The 12609-nt window shown below is 44.4% G+C and overlaps 1 long non-coding RNA gene and 2 other non-coding genes across 3 annotated transcripts; 2 read left to right on the top strand and 1 right to left on the bottom strand.

The window, feature by feature from the left end:
• The first annotated feature begins 2459 nt into the window (after positions 1-2459).
• Positions 2460-2532, top strand: Trnak-uuu. The gene has a single exon. It is a non-coding gene; the product is annotated as a tRNA-Lys (tRNA).
• LOC121137217 lies at positions 2475-6961 on the top strand. Its single transcript, XR_005874449.1, has 3 exons — positions 2475-2735; positions 3679-3815; positions 6720-6961. It is a non-coding gene; the product is annotated as an uncharacterized LOC121137217 (long non-coding RNA).
• Trnak-uuu lies at positions 2851-2923 on the bottom strand. The gene has a single exon. It is a non-coding gene; the product is annotated as a tRNA-Lys (tRNA).
• Positions 6962-12609: the final 5648 nt, after the last annotated feature.

The raw sequence follows: 12609 nt of genomic DNA, 5'->3' as shown, positions 1-12609 counted from the left end.
ATGGCAGTCCACACCTATCCGTAACTCCAATTCCAGGTAATCTAGCACTGTCTTTTAGCTTCTAAGGGCACTGTACACAAATGATACATACAGGCAAAACAGCCACACAAATAAATACTTTTGTTTGGTTGTTTGTTTGTTTTGTTTTTCGAGGCAGTGTTTTTCTGTGGTTTTGGAGGCTGTCCTGGAACTAGCTTTTGTAGATCAGGCTGGTCTCGAACTCACAGAGACCTGAGTGTGCTGCCGCTGCCACTGCCGGGCTTGTTTTTGTTTTTCAAGTCAGTGTCCTACTTTGTAGCTCTTGCTGTCCAGGAACTCATTATGTAAACCAGGCTGGCCTCAAACTTGGAGGTCCACCTGCCTCTGTGCTGAGTGGATTAAAGTATGTAGTATGTGCCACTATGCCAAGCCATAAATAACTTCATTTTTTTTTTTTTTTTTTTTTTTGGTTTTTCGAGACAGGGTTTCTCTGTATTGTTTTGGAGGCCGTCGGGCCAGCCCGGCCTCGAACTCACAGAGATCCGCCTGCCTCTGCCTCCCGAGTGCTGGGATTAAAGGCATGCTCCACCAACACCTGGCTCCCTTTTTCATTTTAAAAGAATTAGAAGACAATTCTTGGATTACAACCTTTCTGAAACAAAGCTACAGTGATAATTCCCTCATCCATATAAAGAATATGAAGATGAATATAATTTTTCCTTATCATTCTTCCTCCTAAGGAACAGCACTTAACTACACACAAAAAAATTTTCCTCTCCCAGCTTCAAACTCAGAACCATTTTCCTGAGTCTGGTATTTACTTGTTCCATTCATGTCTTTAGATGTTTAAGACTTTTAATGTTTTTATTTATTTTGTGTATGAGGGGCATACACAAAGAGTTGATTTTCTTTTTCCATGTGGGTCCCAGAGTTCAAACTCAGGTCCTCAGGTTTAGCATCAAGTGTCTTTACACATTGAACCATCTTGCTGGACCAATCTTAAGGACTAATATATGTATGTTTCTTTAAAATGTTTTGCACTTTTTTTTTCGAGACAGGATTTCTCTGTGGCTTTGGAGGCTGTCCTGGAACTCCCTTGGTAGTCCAGGTTGGTCTCGAACTCACAGAGATCCGCCTGCCTCTGCCTCCCGAGTGCTGGGATTAAAGGCGTGCGCCACCAACGACCAGCTGTTTTGCACTTTTTTGTTTAGTCTCTAAGACTTTTTCCTTAACTTCTATTTATTTTTTGTGTATGAGTATCTTGCCCACATGCATAACTGTTGCCTGTAAAGGCTCTAGCAAGGTATTTGATGCCCAAGGGCTGGAATTATAGCCGGTTGTGAGCTTCTATATGGGTGCCAGGAATCCCACACTGTAGGTCACAACTGCTTAACTGCTGGATCACCTCTCCGACCCCTAGTTTTATGTTTTGAGACAGGATTTTACCGTGTAGTCCTGGCTGACCCGGGCCTATTTAGACCAGGCTGGCCTCAACTCACAAAGATTGTCTAACCCTACTGTGAGTGCTAGATTACAGGCCTGCTCTATATTGTACACTTTTGAATTTATTTATTTTTTTATAGTTGAGTTAAGCTCCAAGTGTTCTACTGCAACTTATATTCTTGTCGTTGTTGTTATTTTTGTGTGCCACATATGTTCAGGTGCTCACAGAGGCCAGAGAAGGCATCAGATAGGTCTGGAGTTACAGGCAGTTATGAGTTGCCTATGTTGGTGCTGGGAACTGAACTCAGGTCCTGCCCTGTGTGACGCGGCGGATGGGATCTCGAGCTGGACCTTCAGGCAGCTGTGAGCTAGTTTCTCCTTCATGCAGGCCTGACCACAAAACCCTATGCCTCCAGCCCCCATCGCTATGAGGTAAGCAATCACTCTGAAGACAATTAGGAAAGGAATTCAGGGGAAGCAAAATCGGCCAACAGAAGCTCTTTACAGTCCCATTCTCAAGCCAGCTCCGTTTACTCAAATTACTAAGGAAGACAAACAGCCTCTCTCCGCGGCGTAGCGAGCTTTCCCCTCTCTGGCTTCGCTCTAGGTGTCACAGCTGGCGACCTCCGTGGTGTACCAGTAAAATGATCTGAACACGGTCAGACGATTCACAGAACAATCTCAGCACCTCCTCTCCCCCATTTTGCACTCCACAGCTCAGCTCACTCTCTTCAGAAGAGCAGGTTTGGAGTCGCTTTCAAAACTCCCTTTTTCCAACCCTGTTGCAAGGGTTTCAGCGCGGATGTCGCCACTGGTGTCAACGGCAAAAGACACCCAAGTCTGTTACTACAAAGTTCAAACGTAATTAGTTTCCAGATCAAAGTCTACTCAAGGAGGAATGTGAAGGAGTTAGCAACGCAACTGGAAGCAGAATTTGGACGGCTTTTACTCTCGCGAGAATACAGTGTTTAGGGCGGGAGCAAGCGCACAGGGTTCCTTACTCTTATGTAAAGGACTGTAGAAGCTGTGTTGCAAGAGCCCGGATAGCTCAGTCGGTAGAGCATCAGACTTTTAATCTGAGGGTCCAGGGTTCAAGTCCCTGTTCGGGCGCTTGGTACTTTTGGTTTTTTTATGTCACTCCCTTCACATCAGCAAAAATTGTACAAATTTAAGGGTAGCCCAAGCTAATTAATATATGCTTTGTGTTGTTACTCTTCACTGGTGAGGACTTGGACAAGATTCCACCGACTCGGTACTCAGAGCTCCCTCCTCGAGGAAGAACGAAGTTTTGCCGACACCTTCCCTTCTTAAGAGTATGTAACATATTCTTAAATCTCTTAATTCTATGAAAAATACACCTAAAAGTCACCTATCTTACTGCTCTATAACTAAGCATTTAATTGTGACTAGTCATGCAAAATTTCCAGCCGCCTGAACAGGGACTTGAACCCTGGACCCTCAGATTAAAAGTCTGATGCTCTACCGACTGAGCTATCCGGGCGCCCTGACAGGCTAGTTTCTCTTCTTTTTACTTAATAAAATTGTAGTTCACTGCTTTTTTTTTTCCCCCTGACAAGCTAAGCGTAGATTTCAGTTAGCTATCAAGTATATTTTCAATGTATCAAATCAGTATTTATTTTTCCTTTTTTGTTTCATTTACCTAATATATACGTTTTCCAAAGTCTTTTCATATTTGATAAATTGCCAGTATTTACTAAATTCGCTAAAACAATATTAATGCTGATTAATTGCAGAAAAGTGGACAAATAAGGTGACCATTGACACTTCAGCATTTGAGTATGATCTTTTTATTACACTTTTTCCCTTCCTTGCTTCACTCTTACTTTTATTCCTCTGAACCACATTTTTTTCCATTAATGAAAATTAACACTTTCATTCTCCCGGTGACAGAGCTGTTCCATTAAACATCCCTTAGCACAAAGTCCAGATTTGCTGGCCAGGGTTCTACTATTTCGGGAAAATAGAAGTAAATGAAGATGGGTCTGAATCTAGTTTATAAGGGAGTTTAAACTTTTATTTTTTTGTTTGGTTGGTTGGTTTTGGTTTTTCGAGACAGGGTTTCTCTGTATTGTTTTAGAGGCTATCCTGGAACTGGCTCTGCAGACCAGGCTGACCTCGAACTCACAGAGATCCGCCTGCCTCTGTCTCCGGAGTGCTGGGATTAAAGGCGTACACCCCCAACACCTGGCTAAACTTTTAAATTTTGACTGAGTTTTTCTTTCCCTCTTCTTTCAGCCTCCCAAAATGAATCCTCCCAAATCAAGATTTGTACACCTAAGGAAACCAAACTGTAGCATTGAGAGTAAAAGTTAGCAGGTCAACTGGATGCTGACCAAGGATTCCGGATGCAGAGGCAGGAGGATCTCTCTGAGGTAGAGACCAGCCTGGTCTAGACAGTGAGCAAAAAGCTCTTCTGAACTCCACAGGCATTCACACAGCATACACTTACACAGACATAAACATATGCACATAATTAAAGATAAAATAAATTAAAAAATATAAGTAGTTTCCAGATCTGCCTAGTTCTGATGCATAGGTTGTGGAACACAGACTATGAAATGTCAAACACTGATCAGAGAATTCATCTTTGTTTCTGAGTACGTGAAACTCCTAAACACAAACAGCAGCAAAATAGGTCGGCCTTTCTTGGGGAACATTCCCTTGCCAATGGTGTGCTTCTTAAGAACAGTGACGAGTCATCTGAGGGGTCCTAAATAGGCCTGGGTCTGTACATTGGAGAGATTATTCAGGTGACCTTTAAGACCTCGTTGCTATGTCAAAACCCTCACCGCACACAACTTGGGGACTGGTTTCATCTTACAGCATCACAGTCCATCCGTGGGGGAGTCAAGACAGGAAAGCAGACAGGGCCGGAGGATTGTTCCTTACCACTTGCTCAGCCTGTTTGCTTTATTTTCTTTTTCTTTTCCTCTTTCTCTTTCTTTTTTCTTTTTCCCGAGACAGGGTTTCTCTTTGTAGCTCTAGCCATCCTGGATCTGACTCTGTAGACCAGGCTGGCCTTGAACTCAGAGATCCACCTGCCTCTGCCTCCCAAATGCTGGGATTAAAAATATGAGCCACCACTGCCCAGCCTCAGCCTGGTTTCTTATAGCACCCAGCGCGGGGGGGGCGCACACTGCTCACAGAAAGCTGCACCCTCCCACACTAACCGTCAATCAAGAATATGTACCACAGGCTTGCCCACAGACCAATCTGGTAAAAGCATTTTCTCAGTTGAGATTTTCTTTTCCCAGGTGACTCTAGGGTGTATAACTAGCCAGCATACCCTCTAAATCCAAACTTTTATTATTCTGTTATATTTTCCATTGCTAAATCTGAAGGAACAAGCTCAAAATGCACAAGGAAGGCTAGCCAGTATAGTGGGTTAAAAGTACTTGTTGCTGAACCTGGTAACATGAGAGAGAATAGACTCCCACAATCTGGTCTGCATGCTCACACACATACAAAGGCACACAAAAACATGTAATCCAGAAAAAGAAATTAGGGCTGGAGAGATGGCTCAGAGGTTAAGAGCACTGGCTGCTCTTCCAGAGGTCCTGAGCTCACAACCATCCATAATGAGATCTGGTGCCCTCTTCTGGCCTGCAAGCATACAAACAGGCAGAAAGAACACTGTATACATAATAAATAAATACAATTTTGAAAAATTAGCGGGGCAGTAGTCACTCACGCCTTTAATCCCAACACTCAGGAGGCAGAGGCAGGTGGATCTCTGTGAGTTCAAGACCAGCCTGGTCTACAAGAGCTAGTTCCAGGACAGGCTCCAAAGCCACACAGAGAAGCCCTGTATCGAAAAACAACAACAAAAATTAATGCACAAGAAATGCTTTAAGTCAACAAAGGTTTACTGACAAACCATCGTGTTTAGGCATTGTACTATCTATCTATGGAGTAGGAAGTAAACAGGGCATGGGATCAACAGCAGTCCAGGAAAGGTAAGCCTAGAAGCAAACACATTAGCATAAGGAACTAAACACAGGAGGGGCTGGAGAGATGGCTCAGTGGTTATGAGCATATCCGCTCCTGCATAGGACCCCACATAGCAGCTCATAACTGCCTGTAACTCCAGTTCCAGGGGATCCAACACCCTCTTCTGTTCTCCATGGGGCCTCTGCATGCACCTGGTGCACACTGACACACAGTCAAACACACATATGCCACACATGTAAGTAAATACATCCTTAAAGAAATGCACACAGGGGAGGCAGAGGCAGGTGGATCTCTGTGAGTTCGAGACCAGCCTGGACTACCAAGCGAGTTCCATGACAGCCTCCAAAGCCACAGAGAAACCCTGTCTCGAAAAACCAAAAAAATAAAAAGGAAATGCACACAGGGGCTGGAGAGATGGCTCAGTGGTTAAGAGCATTGGCTGTTCTTTCAGAGGACCTGGGTTCAATGCCCAGCACCCACATGGCAGCTCACAGTTGTCTTTATCTCCAGTTTCAGGGAATCTGATACCTTCACAAGAATGCACATAAAATAGAGTTAAATAAATTATTTTTTAAAAAAAGAAATGCACACAGCAACAAATACAGGAGCTGAGGAGCAAAAGAGCTTATTCAAAACTCCAGCCCTGGCCATTTTATATGAAAACCGCATTATCAGAGTAGCGCTAAAGCGGCTGTCAGTCATGTAGAAGAAATTGTAAAGAGTCAAACATACTGGCATTCAGGCATCTGTACTGGCCTGCCCTTGGGGTTCTGACAGGATATGTCCTCAGCTGCAGCCACTGAGCGTACCACCTGTGCTCATTTTCCCTTTTAAAAGGGCCCTGCCAGCCTCTCTGTCTCTCTCTGTCTCTCTGTCTCTGTCTCTGTCTCTCTCTCTCTCTCTCTATCTCTCCCTCTCTCTCTCTCTCTCTCCCTCCCTCTTCCTCTCCCTCTCTGCTTCTTTGCCTGTCTCTCTGTCTCCCCTGGCTTTCCATTCCCTTCCCCCAATAAAAATCCCTCCACATGAGCTCTGTCAAATGGCATCTTTGTCTCCTGCTTTTTAAATTACAACAAAACAGACATTATTTGGACATATTTCTTGAGCAAGTTAGCTATATATCAAGCAAGAAAAACATTCCTTGCTTTGCTCTGTCTCTATGCATGAGGTGTGGGGATGAATTTTTATAGCCCTGGGTGGCCTGGAACTTACTATGTAGACTAGCAGCATCACCTGCCACTCAGAGGCCAGTTACAAATTTTATAGCTAGTCCCCTTGAGATTTAACCATTGCATTAGTTTTTTTTTTCTTTTTTTCTTTTTCTACAGGATCCCATAGAGTCACCTTTGTCCCCGTGACAGCTGGAAGTAATTAGAAGAAAACAAGGACACCTTTCCCTACAGTTGGCTTAGATGGTGTTTTTATTTGTTTGTTTGTTTTTTCCAAGGATATATATATATAATTGCCAACTGCTTAGGGTTGATTTTAAGTTGTGTAGGGTTGGGAATGGAAGATGACATTCAGACTCAGGAATCTCAAACTCACAAAAATCTGCCTGCTTCTGACTCCACCACACCATGTATGTCATGTTTTAAAGGAAGGGAAATGGTGTCTGTCCGGGCTGCCTGAGAGGAACAGGAATAAAGAGACTTTCATGGTTTTTCCTACCCGAAGGTCTTGTTACGCTCGAGGATAAAACCAGAAGTCTCAAGTTTACCTGACTAAATGGGATTGGCCAGTCAGTAAGCTGTTTACTGACAATCTCCTGTTTTCCAAACGGAGCAGGACGGCAGGGAGGGACACAGCAAATCTGAAAGGGACTTGAGGAGCACATGCCACACCTATTGGTCAAGGGGGTTAGATAGAGAGGAGAGGTGGCCAGGCTAAGGAGAACATTTTTATTTTATTAGAAGCTAGGCTTGTTAAAGCTGGAAATAGTTGCTTCATATGTTATGCGGAAACACCATCACAGGTGCCATCTCAGACCTTCCCTTACATTGGCTGTTGGATTTAATATTTCCACTAGAGGGCAGGCTAAACTCACAGATTCTGAGCATGGAGCTTCTAGTTCCCTTTTACTTTTATTTTATTTATCTATTTTGTTTGTTTATTGTTTTTTTTTTCAAGACAGGGTTTGGAGGCTGTCCTGGAACTGGCTCTTGTAGACCAGGATGGTCTCTGAACTCACAGAGATCCGCCTGCCTCTGCATCCCAAGTGCTGGGATTAAAGGCGTGTGCCACCACCGCCTGGCCTACTTATTTTATTTTTAAATGTATGTGCATGCGTACCTGTTTGTCTCTGCACCAAGTGGAGAGCATGCCTGTGGAGATAAGAGGCGTTTTTGAAAGTCTGGAACTGGAGTTACAGATAGTTGTGTGCTGCCCGGTGTGGGCCCAGGAATTGAATCCAAGTCCCCTGAAAGAGCAACAAGTCCCCTAATAGCTGAGCCATCTCTCTAGCCCTTGCTTATTATTACTTTGAGATGGGGGCTCATGTAGCCCTGCCTGGCCTTCAGCTGGTCATCCTCCATCCTCCCCTCGGGCCTGCTCAGAGTGCACTCATGCAGTGGGTGCCAAGCCCAGCTGTGGCTGTTATGTGTCCTAAACTTAATCTCACCTCCTAATTATTTTCAGGCTGCTACTATTTTGTTTTGTTTTTGAAACAGGGTCTCACTTTGCAGCCCAGGCTGGCCTCAAACTCACAATTCTCCTACCTCAGCCTCCCAAGGGCTAGAATTACAGGTGTGCCCGGTTCCGGCTAATTCTTTTACTGGTGTGAGTGCAATGTAGCACTATTAACTATTACCCTTTCTTCTGAGTAACAACCCCTCATTCTCCACCACTGCCCCTCAGCCCCAGGCCATGGCCAGTCTGGTCTCCACTTCCTGTAGTCTGACTTTTGGAATTCCACATAAGGGAACTCATATAGTGTTTGCCTTTCTGCCTTTGGCTTACTCCCTGGCGTATGACCCCCTCCACGTTCATCAGTGCACGTGCAAATGACACAGCTGCCTTCATTCTTCGGGCTGGATGGCATTTTCCTTGCACACTCATCTGTTGATGGGCCCTTGAGATGGGGATGTGCTATTGTGAATAATGATGCGATGAGAAGGCTGGCCTGGAATTCCCTGCGTTGATCTGCTGACCTCAAGAGGGCAGCAATCCCCCTGCCTCTGTCTCCCGAGGCTGGGATTACAGGTGTGGGCCTCTGGCCTCTCCTGTGTTTCTAATAATATCATCTAGCTTTCTAAATTTTGTTTTGTGTTTTTTGATTTTACAAGACAGGGTTTCTCTGTGTAACAGCCCTAGCTGTCCTGGAACTCACTTTGTAGATCAGGCTGGCCTCAAACTCACAGAGATCCACCTGCCTCTGCCACTCAAGTGCGGGGATTAAAGGCGTGCCTGGCCCACTCTAGCCTTCTAAATCCACTGTTTATTAGTAGGACTTGAAACCATGTATAAGGCATGAAGAAGTTGCTCGTTATAGAAAAAAACTGGCTCCACAGTTCAGAATATTGGCTGCTCTTCCAGAGGACTTGGGCTTGATTTTCAGTACCCACAAGGAGACTTTCAACATCTGAAACTCCAGTTCCAGTACATCCAAAACACCCAAACACATAAAATAATAATAAAAAGATACTTCATGCTGGGTATGGTGGCAAACATCTCTAATGCTAGCACTTGGAAGGCAGAGGCAGACAAATCTCTGTGAGTTCAAGTCCAGTCTGGTCTACGAAGTGAGTTCCAGGACAGCCAGGGCTATTACACAGAGAAACCCTGTGTTGGGAAGAAAAAAAAAAAAAAAAAGCTCTTCAAGAAGTATCCAATGGAACCAAGTGCAGTGGTGCAGGCCTGTAATCCCTGAACTCAGAGGCAGTGGCTGGAGGATTTGAGTTTGAGTCCAGAGAAGATTGTAGTGAGACCCTCTCTTTCAACAGAAACAAACAAGTCACCCTCCTCCTAAAAGTCAGAGAAGCAGAGAAGATAAGAGAGCATGAGGACCTGAGTTCAGATCTCCAGTGTCTACAATAAAAATGTCCAGCATTGTGGTTCCCTCATAATCCCAGAGACGGCAAGATGGGAGGGAACAAGCTAAAACCCCCAGAGCTCACTGGCCAGCTAGCGTCAGTCTGGATCATTGGAAGACCTGATCTCAAATGAAAAGAAAAAAAATTAGAAGAGTGTGTATGGAGGCCCTATAGAGAAGCTTACTCTGAGAACCAGGGGAAGACACATTATTTCAAATTTATAAAATTTAATAAATCAAATTATTAAAATACATATATTATTAAATATAATATTTACTATTGCCACCATAAAAAAATCACACACACCTCCAGTTAAGTGGATTGTTTTGTTTTGTGGTTTCTTGTGACAAGGTTTCTCTGTGTAGCCTTGGCTATCTTGGAACTCACTCTGTAGACCAGGCTGGTCTCGAACTCACAGAGATCCTCCTGCCTCTACCTCCTGAGTGCTGGGATTAAAAGCATGCTGGCTTAAATGGATTTTTAAGCACACAGAGCTAGGATTAGGGCTGTAGCTCAGAGGTAGAGTGTTGCCTCTCATGCATGACAGCCTATGTTCAATCCCCAGTACTACCACACAGACCAATAATGATTGATGAGTGTGGTGTGCAATGGCTGTAATCTCAGCACTTGGGAGGTGCTGAGCAGGAGGATCGTGAGTTCAAGGCCGCCCTTAGATCAAGTTTCAAGCTAGTGGGGCCACATCAGACTTTGTCTCAAAATCAACCCCTCAAGCCCCTCCACCCCCCAAAAGCGTGACCCTACAGCTCATCAGGTGAGAAGTCCACCCAACTGTTCGGGTGGCAGCAAGGCTGTGTTTCTTCTGTTTCTTGTCCTACCTTGTCTCAGAGGACCTCCAGCAACAACTTGAGAGGTGGCAACATTCATTTTCCTAGCCGTTCTTCCATCACCGCTGGCCCCTCTGACTCAGCTGGGAGACACTGTCAGTTTTAAGGACTGGAGTGATTAGGCTGGGCTTTGCTGGATAATCTGGGAGTGATAATTAAAGAGTGATACTCTCATTCCTTAATCTCCAAGAGCTTAACCACACCTGCAGAATCCTTTTGCCTTGTTATTGAGCACCTTCGTTCCCTCTGGGGGTTAGGAAACGGCCATTTCGCCCTGCTGGAAGTTCTGCCTACCAAGTAGAACACATATCTACTGAATACAGTGTGGCAGGTATCAATTTGGGGGACAGCAGTGAATGAGACAAGGACTTGTCCACTGAGGCTAGAGTGAAGAGTCAGTTACAAAAGGTCTCATACTCGTAGACTTTCTTCAGGAATTTAGTTGAAGTTTTAGGAAGCCATATGTGCCAGGCACTCTTATAGGCTTCATGAATACAGAAGTTTCAAAACTATAGTAAGGCTGTTTGTGGTGACACTTGCCTTTAATCCCCTTCCAGAGACAGAGGTAGACAGGATCTCTATCCAAGAACAGTCTGGTTATATAACAAGTTCCAGACCAGCCAAGGGAGGCAGAGACAGGTGGATCTCTGTAAGTTCGAGGACAGCCTGGTCTACAGAGTTCCAGGACAGCCTTCAAAACAATACAGAGAAACCCTGTCTCGAAAAACAAAACAAAACAAAAAAATCAATTAAACTGGGCAGTGGTGGCGCATGCCTTTAATTCCAGCACTCAGGAGGCAGAAGCAGGTAGATCTCTCTCAGTTCCAGGCCAGCCTGATCTACAGATCGAGTTAGAGGGGGGGCATCAATTTATAAATAAAATAAAATAATTTTTAAAAGTTTCAAAGTCTTTTCTCAATTTCACTTCTTTCTTTAGGCACCTAATCTTGCCAAGAGCTGCCTTCTTCCTCCTTCTTCTTCATTTTTTTTTTTTTTGGTTTTTTGAGACAGGGTTTCTCTGTGGCTTTGGAGGCTGTCCTGGAACTAGCTGTTGTAGACCAGGCTGGCCTCGAACTCACAGAGATCTGCCTGCCTCTGCCTCCAGAGTGCTGGGATTAAAGGTGTGCGCCACCAACGCCCAGCTTCTTCTTCATTCTTTTTTCAAGACAGGGTTTCTCTGTGTAGCCTTGGCTGTCCTGGAACTTGTTGTGTAGACCAGGCTGCCTCATACTCTCAGAGACCCACCTGTCTCTGCCTCCCGAGAACTGCCATCAAAGGTGTGCACCACCATCTGGCAAGACCCCTCTTCTTTATCCTTCTGCTGTTCCTATCCCACAGGCCTTCAAGTCTGACTCAAGTGTTGTACCTGGGTGTCTAAGTGCTGCAGAAGAGCACATTCAGATAGTATCGCATAGTATTAAAATACCCAACACCAGCTGTGACTTCTACGCTAGCTGTAAGCAGATGCTTCCCCCAACCCGAGTCCTCTCTTGCTTGGTGCTAGGGATTAAGCCAGGGCCTTTTGTAAACTGAACTATAAACTCGTCATTTCTTTCTATGACCATTTTAACTTTAACCATTTTCCTTGAGTCTTCAATTCTATCTTTTGTTTGTTTAGTTTTTGAGACAGAGTTTCTCTGTGTAATCCTTAATGTCCTGGAACTCTCTCTGTAGACCAGGCTGGCCTCAAACTCAGAAGTCCACCTGCCTCTACCTTTTGGATGATAAAATTAAAGGGATATGCCACCATGCCCAGCTTCCATTTCTAGTTTGACTCCCTTTCTCTCACAGATTGCTTAGAGACCATCAAGACTATTTTTTCCTCTAGATGTATCAGCCTACAGATGCCTATGAGTGTCTCTACTCAGAGACATCCCGGGCAACTGTATCCCGTATGCTTCGGTTCCATCTCCGTTTTTCAGTTGGGACAGTTTTCGTTTTCTTCCTTTCTCCTCTCGGTCTTCCCTTTCAACCTATGAACACGTTTCTTTCCTAGAAGAAAACCAAGCCAAATGAGGAGGTTCAGCACGCAGGAGACAGAGGCAGTATGATCATGACTTTGAAGCCAGCTTGGTCTACATAGCAAGTTCAAAAGCCAGCCTGAGCTACATGTGAAAACCTGTGCCAAATAATAATATCTTTCGTAATCCTTCATACTCCTCTGTCTACTGCGTTATAGTTCTCCTCTGGCTGATATGCTTCTAGAACGTGTCTTTTACTCTTCAAACCTCTTGAGCCTCATTAACTGTCACAGGCTCCTCTTCCTCAATGAAAACAAAACAATACTCCCCCCAATAATTTAGAACTGTGAACTCACTGTATTTTGGTTAAGATTTATTTTTAAA

This window comes from Mesocricetus auratus, unplaced genomic scaffold (assembly GCF_017639785.1).
Source record: "Mesocricetus auratus isolate SY011 unplaced genomic scaffold, BCM_Maur_2.0 Super-Scaffold_100676, whole genome shotgun sequence".
Lineage (NCBI taxonomy): Eukaryota > Metazoa > Chordata > Mammalia > Rodentia > Cricetidae > Mesocricetus > Mesocricetus auratus.
This window is presented reverse-complemented; position numbering and strand designations above follow the sequence as displayed.